Genomic DNA, 17,258 nt, shown 5'->3' on the forward strand with positions numbered 1-17,258 from the left:
GCCAGTGGAGGCAGGGTGATGCTTTGGGAAATGTTCTACTGGGAAGTCTTGGATCCTACCATTTGAATGTTTCTTGACACGTTCCACCTACCTAAACATTGTTGGTGACACCCCTTCATGCAAACAGCATTTGCTGATGGCAGTGCCCTCCTTCAGCAGGATAATGTGCCCTGCCACACTGCAAAAATGGTTCAAGAACGGTTTGCGGAACACAACAGCGAGGTCCAGGTGTTGACTTGGCCTCCAAATTCTCTAGATCTCAATCCAATCGAGCATCTGTGTGGATGTGCTGGAAAAACAAGTCTTATCCATGGAGGCCCCACCTCCCAACTTACAGGACTTGAAGGATCTGCTACTGAGGGCTTGGTGCCAGATACCAAAGTGTACCTTCAGAGGTTTGGTGGTGTCCATACCTTGATGAGTCAGGGCTGTTTTGGCAGCAAAAAGGGGGGCCTACTCCATTTTAAGGGGGTGGTCATAAAGTCATGCTAGGCAATTGCTCGGTAACACAAATCGCAAATCAGTCAATCACATGGCAGCAACTCAATGCATTTAGGCATCTAGACGAGGTGAAGACCACATGCTGAAGTTCAAAATGGGCATCAGAATGGGGAAGAAAGCGTCTTTAAGTGACTTTGAACGTGGCATGGTTGTTGGTGCCAGGCGGGCTGGTCTGAGTATTTCTAGGATTTTCACACACAGCCATCTTTTGGGTTTAAAGAGAATGGTGGGAAAAAGAGAAAATATCCAGTGAGCGGCAGTTGTGTGGAGGAAAATGCCTTGTTGAGGTCAGAGAAGAATGGGCAGACTGGTTCCAGATGATAGAAATGCAACAGTAACTCAAATAACCACTCGTTACACCCAAGGTATACAGAGCACCATCTCTGTGTGCACAACATATCCAACCTTGAAGCAGATGGGCCACAGCAGCAGAAGACCACAACGGGTGCCAGTCCTGTCAGCTAAGAAAAGGAAACTGCGGCTACAATTGGCACAGGATCACCAAAATTGGTCAATAGAAGATTGGAAAAATAGTGCCGGGTCTGATGAGTCTGGATTTCATGGTAGAGTCTGAATTTGGCGCATGGAACCATCCTGCCTTGTATCACCGGTTCAGGCTGGTGGTGGTGGTGTAATGGTGTTGGGGGGGGGGGGGGGGTATATTTTCTTGGCACATTTTGGGCCCCTTAGCACCAATTGAGCATGGTGTAAACACCACGGCCTACCTGAGTATTGTTGCTGACCATGTCCATCCCTGTCACGTACCTAGTAGGCGAGCCCGGAATGCAGGGAGCGGCCCCTCGTATCCCCTGGCTAAAGAACCCTTGGAGGTGGAAACAGGGATTCAAAAATTCAGAGGGCACAAGTGCCTGGCAGGCTGAGGCAGGTCCGATAGTCAGCAGCACACAGACAGCATGTAGATAGGGCTGATGACAATCGGCTGGTGTAGGCAGGCACAAGTGGGTAGACTGGCAAGCAGACGGTCGTCAGCGGAGATAGCAGTCACAGGAAATCCGACCGGATTGGCAGGAACAGCAGAGTCGGGTACAGGCCGGGTCGGCAGCAGGCGGTCAACACAGTACAAGGGGCTGAGGCAGAGACGTGGTCAGACAAGCAGTTAGTCGTAGGCAGGCAGCAACGGATCGTGGTCAAGAACAAGCCAGGTCACAGGAATCTAGGCAACAGGTACAGGTAACAGAATAGCAGAATCTCCGAACACGCTGTAGACTGGACAGCAAGAAGGGAATGGAGTGGAGACCTTAAGAAGCCTTTAGGGCGCCAAAACGGTCGCACGACGAGTCAGCGTGCCCCCGCGAGTGGCCGTGCGCCCGTTCGTGACCCCGCGTGCACGCGTGCGCTCGTTCGTGCCGACGCGAGTGCGTCCGTTCGCGCTAACACGCGTCAAAGGGGAACGACGGGTTCTCGACAACAGGCTTCTGCGGGTAATTCTCCCGTGTGTGACCGAGACGCCAGGACGATCGTGACATTGCCCCCCACAAGGGGCAGCCTCCGGATGCCCAATTGAGCCATCTTACTCGGGTGGGAGCTCTTAAAGGCACGGATGAGTCTCTTAGCGTGAATGTTGGATTCTGGCTCCCAGGAGTTCTCCTCAGGTCTGTAACCCTTCCACTTGACCAAGAATTGGATCTGGTTCCGTCTCTTCCTGCAGTCCAGTATGGATTCAATCTCGAATTCAATTTCCCCATCGACCATCACGGGTTCTGGAGGACTGGTAATTCTGTCAGCGAAAGGATCCGGGACTGCGGGCTTAAGTAGTGACGCGTGAAAGACTGGATGGATCCGGAAGGATTCAGGAAGCTTGAGCTCGAATGCAACATTATTTAATTTCCTCTTGATCGGGAAGGGGCCCACAAATTTCGGGCCCAACTTCTTGGAGGGGCAAGACAGTCTAAGATTCAAGGTGGACAACCAGACCTGATCCCCAATCTTGAGATCCAGCTCCCCCCTTCTCTTTCTGTCAAAAACTTCTTTGTTGTACTCCTGTGACTTGGTCAGGGTTTCTTGCAGAAGTTTGTTATTTACTTCAAAGAATTTAAGATTCTCCTGTACCGCTGGTACCGAACACTCGGGGAGATTGCCAGACAAGAACAGTGGGTGGAAGCCAAAGTTCGCATAGAAAGGGGATTGCTTGGTGGCAGAGTGGACTGTATTATTGTAGGCGAACTCAGCCAAAGGCAGAAGGGAGACCCAGTCGTCTTGGGAGAAGGACGAGAAACAACGTAGGTACTGCTCCAGCATCTGGTTCGTCCTCTCGGTCTGGCCGTTGGTCTGCGGGTGGTAGGCTGAGGACAGGCAAAGATCGATTTTCAGGGCTCCGCAGAGCGCTCTCCAGAACCTTGAGGTGAACTGCACCCCCCTATCAGATGTGATGTTGGCGGGGATGCCATGGAGTCTCACAATCTCCTTAATGAAGGTGTTGGCTGTCTCTGTGGCTGAGGGGGTGCCCTTCATGGGCAGGAAGTGGGCCATCTTGGTGAGCCTATCGACTATGACGAAAATTGTTGAGTAATTCTCCGAAGGGGGTAGTTCAACAATGAAATCCATGGAGATCATCCTCCATGGTCTATCAGGAACAGGCAGTGGCTTCAGCAGACCCCAGGCTCTTGACTTGCTGCCCTTACTCCGGATACAGGTGACACAAGCCTCCACATATCTCCTGCAGTCGTCCTTCATTCGTGGCCACCAGAATGTACGTCGGAGTAACTCCAACGTCTTGAATACCCCAAAGTGGCCGGCCAATGGGTGGTCGTGGCAGGAGGCCAGAACCAGAGTCCGAACTTCCTGGGGAACAAAAATCTTGTCCTCATGCCACAGAAGGTCATTACTGGATGATAACGGGATACCGGATGGAGGTGTTGTGCCTATGGAAGCCTGCTTAACTTGAGACATCACGTCCCCCTGGAGCAGAAGAAAGTTCCCCGTAGAGAGGATGGTATCTGTGGATGGCAGACTCTCCGGCTGACTGTACATTCGGGACAGGGCGTCAGGCTTGGTATTCTTGGATCCGGGACGGTAGGTGATATGGAATAAAAACCTGGAGAAGAAGAGTGCCCACCTGGCCTGACGTGGTTTCAATCTCTTTGCTGTCTTAAGGTACTCCAAGTTCTTATGGTCAGTATAAACTAGGATCGGATGGGTGGCACCCTCCAGAAGATAGCGCCACTCCTCGAGTGCCGATTTTATTGCCAGTAACTCACGATCTCCGACGTCGTAGTTCTTCTCCGCCTCTGACAGTTTGGGGGAAAAGAAGGCAACCGGGTGAAGTAAGGACTTGGGCCCCTGCCTCTGGGAAAGTATCGCTCCAACTGCTATTTCCGAAGCATCCACTTCGAGGATGTATGGTAGAGCGGGATCGGGATGTTTTAAGACAGAGGCCGATACAAACACATCCTTCAGGGTCTTGAAGGCCTCTTGTGCCTCAGGGGTCCATCGGAACTTCTGACCCTGTTTGGTCAATCCGGTAATGGGAGATATAATGGAAGAGAATCCCTTAATAAACTTCCGGTAGAAGTTAGCGAACCCCACAAATCGCTGAACCCCCTTTTTATCGGAAGGGGCAGGCCAGTCCTGGATTGCAGAGACCTTCTGGGGATCCATCTCAATCCCTCTTACAGAAATGACCAGGCCGAGAAACTGGATGCTCTGCCGTTCGAAGACACATTTTTCGGGGTTAGCATACAAGCCGTGAAGACGGAGACGAGTCAGGACCTTCTTGACGTGTTCTCGGTGGTCGGCTAAAGTGGGGGAAAAAATTAGGATGTCATCAAGGTAAATAATTACAAATAGGTCAAGGTAGTCTCTAAAAATGTCATTGACAAAATGCTGAAATGTAGCTGGGGCATTACACAACCCGAATGGCATCACCAGATATTCGAAGTGCCCAAAGCGGGTACGGAAGGCAGTCTTCCACTCGTCACCCCTCCGAATACGGACGAGGTTGTAGGCACCCCGAAGATCCAGCTTGGAGAATAACTTAGCAGTACCTAGTCTCTGAAAAAGTTTGGGTACTAATGGCAGGGGGTAACGATTCTTGATGGTGATCTTGTTCAAAGCCAGATAGTCCACACATGGGCCTAGGGAGTGGTCTTTCTTCTCCACGAAGAAAATCCCTGCGCCAGCCGGGGAGGTAGAAGGTCGGATGAATCCCTTTTCAAGGTTATCATCCAAGTAGGATTTCAGGGTACTCAGTTCCGACTCGGATAGAGGGAAGATTCTTCCGAAAGGGATTTCTGCCCCCGGAAGTAGTTCAATAGGGCAGTCATAAGGCCTATGGGGTGGTAAGGTCTCGGCCCCCTTTTTACTGAAAACGTCTAGGAAATCATGATAGTCCTTGGGTACAGCTTGCCGGGTTTCTTCATCCGCTTCCAAACAGAGGAGGGCCGAAGAGTCCCTGTTAACAGCTGGGCAACAATGCAGTGGCCCAGTCGATGCGTGGGTTGTGTGCTCTCAACCAAGGCATGCCTAGAATGATGGGGAACAGAGGAGACTTGATGACATCTAGACAAAGGAATTCTTGGTGAGTCCCGGCGATGACAGCAGATAAGGGGGTAGTCTCCTGAGTCACTGGTCCTGATTCCAAGGTAGACCCATCGGCCAGAAATACCGAAAGCCCCTTCTCTCTAGGTCTAAGGGGAATCTTGTTCTTCTGGGCGAAGGACGAGTCTACAATGCCACTACAAGCCCCGGAGTCAATAACTGCGTGGGTTGAGATAGTCCTTCCTGGAAGCTGCAAAAGAACAGGAACAGCCAGGTGAGAGGTATTATCAGACAACACAGGTGAGGGGACAGGTGGGACGAGGAGGCACTTACGCATCTTAGCTGGGCAAGTGCGAACAAAGTGTCCAGGTTCTCCGCAGTACAGGCAGAGGTTACCGGCCCGGCGACATTGACGTTCCTCTGGAGTCAGGGATGGAGGGAGTAGCCCCAGCTGCATAGGTTCCGAAGGATCCAGTGTGACTGTAGCAGGAGCAGAAGGAGCTGGGTGGGCGGAGCTAGGCACCCGTGGCAACATCCAGACCGGGCGAGTAGCTGCGGTGGAACGCTCTTGGCGGCGCTCTCTCAGGCGTCTGTCAATTTGGACTGAAATGTCTATCAGAGCTTCCAAAGTCTCGGGAATGCCTACACGTGCCAATTCGTCCTTCAGAGGCTCGGACAGACCCATGCTGAATTGGTATCGCAGGGCCGCGTTGTTCCAGTCCATGTCAGCGCTCCAACGTTGGAATTCCGACACGTAATCTTCCACAGGCCTGCGACCTTGTTGCAGGGCATGTAAGGCTGCCTCTGCGGTCGCAGCGAGTTGGGGGTCCTCGTAGAGTCTAGACATCGCCAGGAAGAAGGTGTTCAGGGTGTCTAAGGACGGATCCTTGCGTTCCAGTAGACGGTGTGCCCAGGCCTGAGGTTCGTTCGTCAGTAGGGAAATGACGAACCCCACCTTGGTCGCCTCGAGGGAGAAGGTCCTCGGTTGCAGGGCAAAATAGAGCTCACAGGAGTTGCGGAAGGCTCTGAACTTATTCCGGTCTCCGGCAAATCGCTCCGGAGTTGGGACCCTGGGTTCGGGTGGCATCATCACCACTGATGGTAGGGCATGGGCCCCTGGGGCAGCTGGCGTGGTTGCAGATAGCGCCTGGACTTGTTCTTCCAATCTGCCGTAACCTTCTTGTAGACTCTTTACCGCCTGAGTAAGGCCAGCCATGTGGCGGCAGAGCTCATCCGTGGGGGAGGCTCCCTGTGCAGGCTCGGACATGGCTGTCCAGTACTGTCACGTACCTAGTAGGCGAGCCCAGAATGCAGGGAGCGGCCCCTCGTATCCCCTGGCTAAAGAACCCTTGGAGGTGGAAACAGGGATTCAAAAGTTCAGAGGGCACAAGTGCCTGGCAGGCTGAGGCAGGTCCGGATAGTCAGCAGCACACAGACAGCAGGTAGATAAGGCTGATGACAATCGGCTGGTGACGGCAGGCACAAGTGGGTAGACTGGCAAGCAGACGGTCGTCAGCGGAGATAGCAGTCACAGGAAATCCGACCGGATTGGCAGGAACAGCAGAGTCGGGTACAGGCCGGGTCGGCAGCAGGCGGTCAACACAGTACAAGGGGACGAGGCAGAGACGTGGTCAGACAAGCAGGTAGTCGTAGGCAGGCAGCAACGGATCGTGGTGAAGAACAAGCCGGGTCACAGGAATCTAGGCAACAGGTACAGGTAACAGAATAGCAGAATCTCCGAACACGCTGTAGACTGGACAGCAAGAAGGGAATGGAGCGGAGACCTTAAGAAGCCTTTAGGGCGCCAAAACGGTCGCACGAAGAGTCAGCGTGTCCCCGCAAGTGGCCGTGCGCCCGTTCGTGACCCCGCGTGCACGCGTGCGCTCGTTCGTGCCGACGCGAGTGCGTCCGTTCGCGCTAACACGCGTCAAAGGGGAACGACGGGTTCTCGACAACAGGCTTCTGCGGGTAATTCTCCCGTGTGTGACCGAGACGCCAGGACGATCGTGACAATCCCTTTATGACTACAGTGTCCCAGGCATGTACTGGCCATTGGGACTACCGGGAGTTTCCCGGTGGGCCGATGGATCAGTGGGCCACTTTGAGTGACAGCCTGTCAAAGTAATGGCTCAAGCAGGATCACAGGAGGCCCCATGATACTCTCCTGTTCCCCCCCCCATGCTGTCCTCCTCTGTCCTCCACCCCCACTGTGTCCTCCACCCCCCCACTGTGTCCTCTACCCCCCACTGTGTCCCCCTGTGTCCTCCACCCCCACTATGTCCTCCACCCCCCCATTGTGTCCCCCTGTGTCCTCCACCCCCTTGTGTCCTCCACTGCCCACTATGTCCAACGGTGTCCTCCACCCCCCACGGTGTTCAACTGTGTCCTCCACCCCCCCCCCCCCCCACAGTGTCCCTCTGTGTCCTCCACCACCCACACTGTCCCTCTGTGTCCTCCACCCCACTCCCCAACAGCATATATATATATATATATATATATATATATATATATATATACTGTTTTGTGCATGTTCGCAAAATTAAAGTGGCCTGGTCTTGATGAAGTCCAGGGCCAAATTTTTGTCCCAGTCCAGCCCTGCAGTGTCCCCATCTTCTGATGGCTCCTTCCAGCAGGATAATGCCCCACGTCACAAAGCTCCAATCATCTCACCACTGGACAATGAGGTGGTCCCTGTCCTCCAATGGCCTCCACACTCGCCACATCTCAATCCAATAGAGCCCCTTTGGGATTTGGTGGAACGGGAAATCGGCATCATGGATGTGCAGCCGACAAATCTAAAGCAACTGCGTGATGTTATGTTATTATGGAGCAAAATCTCTGAGGAACGTTTCCAACACTTGGTTGAATCCATGCCATGGAGAATGAAGGCAGCTCTGAAGGCAAAGGGTGGTCCAACCCGGTACTAGCAAGGTGAACCCGATAAAGTGGCCGGTGAGTGTACATACCTACGGTAGTCTCTTGGGTAAGTACCTATACCACGTTGCCCTTTCAGTGAAGCTCGCCAAGATCACATTGTGCAGTCGTGGCTTCTCGGCCCGGTGAACAGGAATTACAGCCTGAAATCTGAGTATATTTATACAACTAGGTCGACGGCACTTATAAATGAAATATGATCTGCGTGGGTGTGAAGACGGGCAGCAGAAAGTTAAATTAAAAGCAAAGAAGATTATTTATGTCATAAGTAAGATAATCTTATAAAGAGAAGGTGGTGCTTCATAGTGAACCTGTTTGATATCTCGCTGTGTCCAAAGTACAGATTTCCCAGTCCTTCGAGTGGTTTCAGAGCCAAATCCTGGGTGTGTGATATATACAGGGGGTGGCAGCGGCATTAAACCCTCTCTGGACACACAGTTAAACCCAATATGCCCAGTTTTCAAAGGCAACCATTTTAGTGTAATACTCCACATCGAAGCGTTGATGTCGGACCCGCCCCCGAGCAGCTTGCAGTCTCCACCCAGCCAGTTTTGCAAGTTTTTGGAGGAAGGCAATAAACCAGTCACGGTGTTTCTAGGAGGAATTTGGATCATGTGGCAAGACTGGTGGAAGGGAAAAGCCCATCAAAGTGGGGCCAATAAGGGATTTGCGGCACTAAGAGGGTGAGCCGCAGGGGCGTAACTATAGGGGGTGCAGCAGTCGCGACCGCAACCGGGCCCTGTGATGCAGGAGGCCCATGCAGCCCCCTCTACATGGCTAGCAGCAGCATAGGCAGCTAGGGGTACCAGTGCACCATGTACAAGGGTGGCTGGAGGTGGAGGGTGAGTAGCAGAGCTCCATGCTCGACTATCGCACTGGCTGCTCTTTAGTTGTGCATTCCCCACATGACCTGTGTCCTCAGCTGGCTCCTCAGAGTACCCCTCTCCTGCTCCATGCATTGCCGCTCAGTCCGATGTCTGTTCTCCCCAGCCAGAGTCCCGCCCCCACCGAGTCCGGCCCACATTGCGCTGCATACTTCTCCCAGGTAAACAAACTTTAAGCACGCAGATGCAGTGCAGCCCTATGAGAGCCCCCCAGAGGACACTGCAGGCTTGTCTGCCAGCCCCCCTCCTCCCCCGTCATACACAGATGATGAAAGGTCTTTCTGGGAGATATGCCGATCACCCGTCCAGCACACTGGATGGAGCCCAGGCCAACATGGATGAGTGCGCGGCCTGCAGCTTGGTCATAGTGAGTGAGAGGACCCCATCCCCCACACACCATTACTTACCCCCTCCATCTCCCCCTGGGGACAGGGCCCCCTTCTCACGTGGAGACAGGGACCCTCACCTCCCCTGGGGACAGGGACCCCTTCTCACCTGGGGGCAGTAACTTCATCTGCCCTGGAGAAAAGGACCTCATCTCTTCTGGGGACAGGGACCCCATCTTGCCTAGGGACAGTCCCCCAATGGGGCACCTAAAAAAAAAAAAAAAAACTACTGATGCCAGTGGTGGAACTACAGGGCTCACAAAGGTCATACCTGTGACCACGCACTGGAGTTCCACCGCCGGACTCGGAGGGAAGGGCCCTGGCTGGGGTTCAGGGGGGCCTTCATGGTTTCTTGCATCGGGGCCCTGAAGGTTGTAGTTACGCCACTGGTAAGCCGGAAAGGGACCATAAAGGGGGGAAGCCTAGTAAATGAGTTGTTGTGTTATGCCGCGTACACACGTCTGGACTTTTCAACGGACTAGGTCCGACGGTCTTCCCGATGGACTTTCAGCGGAAATTCCGGCAGACTTTCCGAATGAACGGACTTGGACACACACAATCACACCAAAGTCAGACGGATTCAAACGTGATGACGTACAACCGGACTAGAATAAGGAAGTTCATAGCCAGTAGACAATAGCTGCCCTCTTGTTGGTTTTTGTCCGTTGGACTAGCATACACCCGAATGTATTTCTTGATAGGAACTGGGTCTGGCGGAGTTTCGGACGAAAAATTTGAAACATGTTCTATTTCTAAAGTCCGTCAGATTTTTGGACAGCAAAGGTCCGATGGAGCCCACACACGATCGAATAGTTCCGTCGGACCTTTGCTGTCGAAAAGTCCAGTCGTGTGTAAGCGGCATAAGAATGGGTTAGCAGGCAAGAGATGCCCATCGAAGATGGGGACCCAGCAAGTTAAGGGTTTCAGTAATGATGGGCCAGTGGGAAGGGGATTACCGCAAGGGAGATTGTCATCAAAGGACCCAGCAAGAAAAGGATTTCACTAATGGTGGGCTAGCAGGTAAGGGGTACAGGAAGTGAGGTGCTCTAAAGAGGAGGGGACCCAGCAAGAAATGGTTTGCAGTAATGGTGGGCCAGCAGGGTGGAGGTGCAGCAAACAAGGTGCTCATCAGAGGAGGGAACCCAGCAAGAGAGAGGATTCACTAATGGTGGGCTAGAAGGAAGGGGGGGTGCAACAAATGAAGTGCTCTTCAGAGGAGGTGACCCAGCAAGAAATTGGTTTTAGTAATGGTGGTCCAGCCGGGGGGGGTTGCAACAAAGGAGGTGCTCATTAGAGGAGGGGACCCACCAAGCGAGAGGTTGCAGTAATGATGGGCAAGCAGGGAGGAGTTGCAATAAGGAAGGCGCTTATTGAATGAGAGGAACCAGCAAGAAATTGATTGCAGTAATGGTGGGCCAGCAGGGAAGGGATGCAGCAAAGAAGGTGCTCATTAGAGGAGGGGACCCACCAAGCGAGAGGTTGCAGTAATGATAGGCAAGCAGGAAGGGGTTGCAATAAAGAAGGCGTTTATTGAATGAGAGGAACCAGCAAGAAATTGGTTTTAGTAATGGTGGTCCAGCAGGGAGGGTTGCAACAAAGGAGGTGCTCATTAGAGGAGGGGACCCACCAAGCGAGAGGTTGCAGTAATGATGGGCAAGCAGGGAGGGGTTGTAATAAGGAAGGCGCTTATTGAATGAGAGGAACCAGCAAGAAATTGATTGCAGTAATGGTGGGCCAGCAGGGAAGGGATGCAGCAAAGAAGGTGCTCATTAGAGGAGGTACCGTATATATAAAAAAAAACATAAACCAGTAAAGCGTACTACAAGGTGCATGGTGAGGACAAAGGTTCATTCCAACACACAGGGGTCCTGTGGCTTTCCAGGGGAAGAAGGGGAGCGGATGCAGCAATGGAGGTTGTCATATAGAAGAAGAGGGGATTCACTAATGTTGGGCCAGAAGGGAAGGGGTGCAGCAAACAAGGTACTCTTCAGAGGAGGGGACACAGCATGAAATGAAGTAAATGATTCCAAAAGCACCTCCATCCAAAAAAAAAAAAATCACAAATTTGAAGAACACTAAATTAAATAAACTAAACTACCCAAAATGTACCCCTCCAAGAAAAAAAAAGATAAAAGCATAAATTTGGTGAACACTAAACTAAAAAAAATTTAACTATCCCAAATATACCCTCTCCAAAAAGGGGGAAAAAAACACAGATATGATGAAGAACACCAAATGAAATAAAGTACCCTGAATACACCCCCTCCAATAAAATAAAAACATAAAAAAACATAAATTTGAAGAACACTAAATGAAATAAAGTAAATAAATAAAGTAAACACTAAATGAAATAAAGTACCCTGAATACATCCCCTCCAATAAAATAAAAACATAAATGAAACATAAATTTGAAGAACACTAAATTTAATAAAACTGAATTACACTAAATATTCCCCTTCCAAAAAATTCCAAATATAAAAAGGAAAACGCACACTTTTGAAGAACGTTAAATTAAACAGACTACTCTAAATACACATCCTCCCATCAAAAAAAAAAATAAAAAAAAAAAAAAAAAAAAATAACACTAAATGAAAAAAAGTAGGTAATGCAAATTTCCCCGAATGCCCCGTACACCCGGACGGACACATTTCGACCACAAAATCCGTTGGATTTTTTCCGACGGATTTTCCCCCGAAACTTGTCTTGCACACACACAGGTTGTCGGAAAATCCGATCGTTCAGAACGCGGTGACATCAAACACGTACGTCGGGACTATAAACGGGGGCCAGTAGCCAATAGCTTTCGTCTCCTAATTTATTCTGAGCACGCACTGCACTTTGTGCAGTGGAAATTGTCTACACACGATCGGAATTTAAACGATCGGGTTTTGTTGTCAGAAAAAATTTAAATCCGAAAATTTAAAATCCTGTCCTCACACTTTGTGTGTTTCGGAAATTCCGACAGGAAAAAGTCAGATGGAGCCCGCGCACACGCACACGATCGGACTTTCCAACAACAAGATCCGATCGCACATTTTTCAGTCGGAAAGTCCGACCGGGGCATAAGAGCTCAGACAGTAATACTGAAAGTTTTCAATCGAGTGAATTTTTGCCAGTAGAAAAATCTGTATTTATTTTTTTTTTTTTTAAATCACTTTGACTGCAGTGGGGAAATCTGATTTAAAAAGTGGTACCCGGTGATGGGCACAAGTGAGGTCGGGATGGAGAGATGGCACAACCAGCTTGTGATCTCGGCTCCCATAGTTGTACAGTGACAGGTCCTCTCTTTTTTTTTTTTTTCTGTCCCCTGGCACACCGGACAGGATTGCAGCACTGGCACACCTGTGACCAGCGTCCTGGGAGGGCGTGCCCAGGAGGACTTGAGCAATAAAAAGTCCTGGATGCGCTTTCACTTCTCAGAATAAACAGATTTGAGCTGAACACACAACTGCTTCCTGCTGGGGAGCCCCGAGACCTGACTGGTGAGTAAAAGTCACACATTCCCATTCTTCTAGTAAAACTGATACATTCCCATTGTTCTAGATAGATTCCCATTGTTCTAGATACATTCTCCTTGTTCTAGATACACTCTCATTGTTCTAGATACATTCTCCTTGTTCTAGATACATTCTCATTGTTCTAGATACATTCTCCTTGTTCTAGATACATTCTCCTTGTTCTAGATACATTCTCATTGTTCTAGATACATTCTCCTTGTTCTAGATACATTCTCATTGTTCTAGTAAAACTGTTAAATTCTTATTGTTCTAGATACATTCCCATTGTTCTAGATACATTCTCATTGCTCTACATACATTCTCATTGTTCTAGCAGTGTGCAGGCTCTTGTAGTCACCTACCTATTGTGTTCCCAGAGTAGCATATGGCTGCTCTGTTAGAGCCCTGGCGTTGATCCCACCTGGCGATGAGCATTTTTCTCTTGTGGTTTTGCTCTCTAAGCATTATTTTGCTCACGGAAAAGATTTGAATTTCAACTGTGAAAGTCCATGTCAATGATTTTAACATTAAATTATGCCTAAATTAAAGAGAGGAGCTGTCAGCACAGTCAGTACACTACAAGGGTCCCGTGCCGTGCATAAAACCTATAGTTTAACTAGCAGTAAAAAATATATATATATAATAATAACACAATATACATTTAAAACAAATAGTAATAGTGTAGTAATAATAATAATAATAAAATAACAATAATAACCAAAATGTTAGTACACTATAAGGGTCCAGTGCCGTGCATAAAACCTATAGTTTAACTAGCAGTAAAAAATATATATAATAATAACACAAAATACATTTAAAAAATAGTAAGTGTAATAATAATAATAATAATAATAATAAAATAACTATAATAACCAAAATGTTGGTCAGTACACTTCAAGGGTCCTGTGCTGTGCATAAAACCTATAATTTAATTAGCAATAAACAATATATATAATAATAACACAAAATACATTTAAAAAAAATAGTAGTAGCGTAATAATAATAATAATAATAATAAAAAAATAATAATATTAACCAAAATGATAGTCAGTATACTACAAGTGTCCAGTACCATGCATAAAATCTATAGTTTAACTAGCAATAAAAATATATATAATAATAACACAAAACACATTAAAAAAATAGTAATAGTGTAATAATAATAATAAAAAAATAACAATATTAACCAAAATGTTAGTCAGTACACTACAAGGGTCCAGTGCTGTGCATAAAACCTATAGTTTAACTAGCAGTAAAAAAAAAAAATATATATATAATAATAACACAAAATACATTTAAAAAAATAGTAATAGTGTAATAATAATAATAATAATAATAATAATAAAATAAAAATAATGACCAAAATGTTAGTCAGTACACTACAAGGGTCCAGTGCCGTGCATAAAACCTATAGTTTAACTAGCAATAAAAATATATATATAATAATAACACAAAATACATGTAAAAAATTAGTCATAGTGTAATAATAATAAAATAATAATAACCAAAATGTTAGTCAGTACACTACAAGGGTCAATTGCTGTGCATAAAACCTATAGTTTAGCAGTAAAAAATATATATAATAATAACACAAAATACATTTGAAAAAATAGTAATAGTGTAATAATAATAAAATAACAATATTAACCAAAATGTTAGTCAGTATACTACAACGGTCCAGTACCATGCATAAAACCTATTGTTTAACTATCAGTAAAAAATATAATGATAACACAAAATACATTTAAAAAAATAGTAATAGTGTAATAATAATAATAATAACAATAATAATAAAATAACAATATTAACCAAAATGTTAGTCAGTACACTACAAGGGTCCAGTGCCATACATAAAACCTATAGATTAACTAGCAATAACAAAAATATAATAATAACACAAACTCAATAAAAAAATAGTAATAGTGTAATAATAATAATAATAATAAAATAACAATAATAACAAAAATGTTAGTACACTACAGGGGTGCAGTGCTGTACATAAAACCTATATTTTAACTAGCAATAAATATATATATATATATATATATATATATATATATATATATATATATATATATATAATAATAACACAAAATACATAAAAAAAATAGTAATAGTGTAATAATAATAATAACAAAATAGCAATAATAAACAAAATATTAGTCAGTACTCTACAAGGGTCCAGTGCTGTGGATAGATGTTATAGTTGACTTAGCAATAATAATAATAATAATAATAATAATAGTAAAAATAAAAAGAATATATTAAACCAAAATTATGATTTAAAAAAAACGTAGTGATATCTTATAATATGACAAAATTATTAATGCTCTTGAACATAATTACTCTGCAACCCTAATGCAAATCTCTTTAACTCTAGCTTCTTTACAATTTTTTTTTTATTATTTTTTGGAGAACTACAAGCTTCAGCCTTTTAGCTGCAGAAAAATTCTGGGATGTGTGACTGCATTGGGCATTCAGGCTAAAGCAAGTCTGTAGCAAAAGAAAATGACCCTACACTATTCAGCTGGGAGAGTTTCTTATTGCACATGGGGGGGGGGGGGGATCTGTGACTAGTGGACATCTTGGATTCTGATTTCATCCCTCCTGTACTGAAAACATTAGTTTCATTTTCTTTAGCATAATCCCTTAATGGGGTCCCCCTCCTACCCCAGGCCCCCATTGCAGCTCCATCAGCTGCTATGGCTATTGTTACACTACAGGCTCTTGAGGTGTACCTTGTAACTATTTACGGACATCTAAAAGTTACTTTGTATCAATTTGTATCAAGTCGATGTCCTATCCGATTTCCAGTATTGCTGCCTGGGGATGGAATTGAAATTGCTCTGTTCAAACATGGCAGGAAAATCCGATCACTTTTGGTGAGATTGCTGTTCTTTTTTTTTTTTTTTTTTTTTTTTTCCTGTTTCAATCTCATGTGGATTTGATTACAAATAGAATCCCGCACATCAATTTTTTTCAGTAGAATCACAGGTGGTGGAATGCTAATTTTCTGGCCATTACTTTCAATGGTATTCGCTACCTGCAGTTGGAAAATGGTGGGAATTTACAAAAAATGTATTAAAATTTACGAAATTTACTAAGAACTGCTGTGTGTATGGCTATTGGTTGGCCACTTGTGAAGTAAAACCCTAATTTCTTTGCATGCTGAGTTCAATTCTTTCCTTGTCGTATTCTGATGGATTTTTTTACATTACGATATTCTCACTGCCACCGCCTCATATGGGGAAAAAGATGTTATAAACAAGTTACAATGACACAATATTAAATGACACTATAGAACATGTATATTAATGTATATATTAAATACCCTACATTGCCAAAAGTATTTGGACGCCTCCCTTTACACACACATGAACTTTAATGGCATCCCAGTCTTAGTCCGTAGGATTGAATATTGGGTTGGCCCGTCCTTTGCAGCTATAACCGCTTCAACTCTTCTGGGAAGGCCGTCCACAAGGTTTAGGAGTGTGTCTATGGGAATGTCCTTACATTGGTGATCAGTAGAAGAATGTTCCTTACATTGGTGATCAGTGAGAAGAATGTTCCTTACATTGGTGATCAGTGAGAAGAATGTTCCTTACGTTGGTGATCAGTGAGAAGAATGTTCCTTACATTGGTGATCAGTGAGAAGAATGTTCCTTACGTTGGTGATCAGTGAGAAGAATGTTCCTTACATTGGTGATCAGTGAGAAGAATGTTCCTTACATTGGTGATCGGTGAGAAGAATATTCCTTACATTGGTGATCAGTGGGAAGAATGTTCCTTACGTTGGTGATCAGTGGGAAGAATGCTCCTTACATTGGTGATCAGTGAGAAGAATGTTCCTTACATTGGTGATCGGTGAGAAGAATGTTCCTTACATTGGTGATCAGTGAGAAGAATGTTCCTTACATTGGTGATCAGTGAGAAGAATGTTCCTTACATTGGTGATCAGTGAGAAGAATGTTCCTTACATTGGTGATCAGTGAGAAGAATGTTCCTTACATTGGTGATCAGTGAGAAGAATATTCCTTACATTGGTGATCAGTGAGAAGAATGTTCCTTACATTGGTGATCAGTGAGAAGAATGTTCCTTACATTGGTGATCAGTGAGAAGAATGTTCCTTACATTGGTGATCGGTGAGAAGAATGTTCCTTACATTGGTGATCAGTGGGAAGAATGTTCCTTACATTGGTGATCAGTGAGAAGAATGTTCCTTACATTGGTGATCAGTGAGAAGAATGTTCCTTACATTGGTGATCAGTGAGAAGAATGTTCCTTACATTGGTGATCAGTGAGAAGAATGTTCCTTACATTGGTGATCAGTGAGAAGAATGTTCCTTACATTGGTGATCAGTGAGAAGAATGCTCCTTACATTGGTGATCAGTGAGAAGAATGCTCCTTACATTGGTGATCAGTGAGAAGAATGTTCCTTACATTGGTGATCAGTGAGAAGAATGTTCCTTACATTGGTGATCAGTGAGAAGAATGCTCCTTACATTGGTGATCAGTGAGAAGAATGTTCCTTACATTGGTGATCGGTGAGAAGAATGT

The 17,258-nt window shown here is 46.0% G+C and overlaps 1 protein-coding gene and 1 long non-coding RNA gene across 2 annotated transcripts in view; one reads left to right on the forward strand and one right to left on the reverse strand.

Annotated features, from left to right (window-relative positions):
• Positions 1-17,258, reverse strand: part of LOC143933462 (uncharacterized) — a 35,016-nt gene that overhangs the window by 3,263 nt on the left and 14,495 nt on the right. Inside the window, exon 2 of the long non-coding RNA XR_013263099.1 lies at positions 13,062-13,237. This is a non-coding gene — a long non-coding RNA (uncharacterized LOC143933462). The remainder of the gene's footprint in view (positions 1-13,061; positions 13,238-17,258) is intronic.
• Positions 12,544-17,258, forward strand: part of LOC143933461 (polymeric immunoglobulin receptor-like) — a 68,268-nt gene continuing 63,553 nt past the window's right edge. Inside the window, exon 1 of the mRNA XM_077456364.1 lies at positions 12,544-12,684. The gene's annotated coding sequence lies outside the window, so the exon portion shown is untranslated. The remainder of the gene's footprint in view (positions 12,685-17,258) is intronic.

Source organism: Lithobates pipiens, unplaced genomic scaffold (assembly GCF_037356315.1).
Source record: "Lithobates pipiens isolate NorthernLeopardFrog02 unplaced genomic scaffold, aLitPip1_a1.2 Scaffold_27, whole genome shotgun sequence".
Taxonomy (NCBI): Eukaryota; Metazoa; Chordata; class Amphibia; order Anura; family Ranidae; genus Lithobates; species Lithobates pipiens.